Source organism: Rhagoletis pomonella, unplaced genomic scaffold, assembly GCF_013731165.1.
Source record: "Rhagoletis pomonella isolate Grant_MI unplaced genomic scaffold, Rhpom_1.0 Rhpom_scaffold_00400, whole genome shotgun sequence".
NCBI lineage: Eukaryota > Metazoa > Arthropoda > Insecta > Diptera > Tephritidae > Rhagoletis > Rhagoletis pomonella.
This window is the reverse complement of record NW_023458954.1, coordinates 19,477-20,460: the sequence shown is the minus strand read 5'-3', so window position 1 is coordinate 20,460 and position 984 is coordinate 19,477. Positions and strand designations below refer to the sequence as shown.

The window sequence follows — 984 nt, the reverse complement described above, 5'->3', positions numbered from 1 at the left end:
AAGCTCCATGTACAGTGCGCTGCATTTTATGTTTTTTTTTTTTACTTTTATGATTTGTTGTGCAGTTTATGCGACTTGTTTTATAAAAATGCGAAACGCGTTCTTCGCAGTAGCCGGTGCAGTTGCGCGCCGCATTTGAATTTGTAAATCGGTATTTTTGTTAAACGCTAGGTAATTTCTTAAAAAACGCGTAAAAAACAAAAAAGCAATGAAGACTGATGGCTTGCTCCATACGAACATGCATCGATTCTTCCGATCGATCGTTGCGCTTAGACGTAAAGGTTGCTCAGCTCAGATGATCGCAATGTCACATAAATACTCTCGCAAGCGGCATGCCTACATACATCATGCTTCGTCATGAAGCGGCTGTGGGAGGGGTATGCCGGTTTTGTGTGTTCGCCAACGCTTTGTGCCTAGCGTTGACACGCACGTCTGGACACTGGCAATCGAGTGTGCCAATAGATTTATGTTTGAAAATTTTTATGAAATAGCTCAGATTATGATGGATGTGTCTAAGCAAGTTATTAGCTTGTCACAAATTGAGCAATTAATTAAGCCACACATTAACAAAATATCTGCGTCAATGCGTTTTGTCATAACTTTTAAATATTAATTATTTTTTCACGTTCCTCTTTCTTTTTTCTATTCTTATTGCAGTTACATCAGCTCAGAGTCGCATTTTCAAACACCTCGTAAGTTGCATTAAAATCGCCACCATTGCTCCCCAACCAGTAAGCAGTACAATGAATGGTCAAAGCTATGAGCTGAACCATACGAACGGTGATATTATATCACAAAATCAGCAAAAGGGCTGGTGGACAATCGGTCTCATCAATGGCGCACACAGGTACATGACGGCCGAGACATTCGGTTTCAAATTGAATGCGAACGGCGCAAGCCTGAAGAAGAAACAATTGTGGACATTGGAGCCATCGAATACCGGCGAAAGTAAGTACAAAAATCACTAGTAATTTAAAGAATTCC

General features: G+C 40.4%; 1 protein-coding gene across 2 annotated transcripts in view; it reads right to left on the bottom strand.

Annotated features, from left to right (window-relative positions):
• The window catches only part of LOC118750796 (zinc finger protein 614-like), a 31,037-nt gene that overhangs the window by 15,160 nt on the left and 14,893 nt on the right, over positions 1 to 984 (bottom strand). The gene's annotated exons all lie outside the window — the stretch shown is intronic.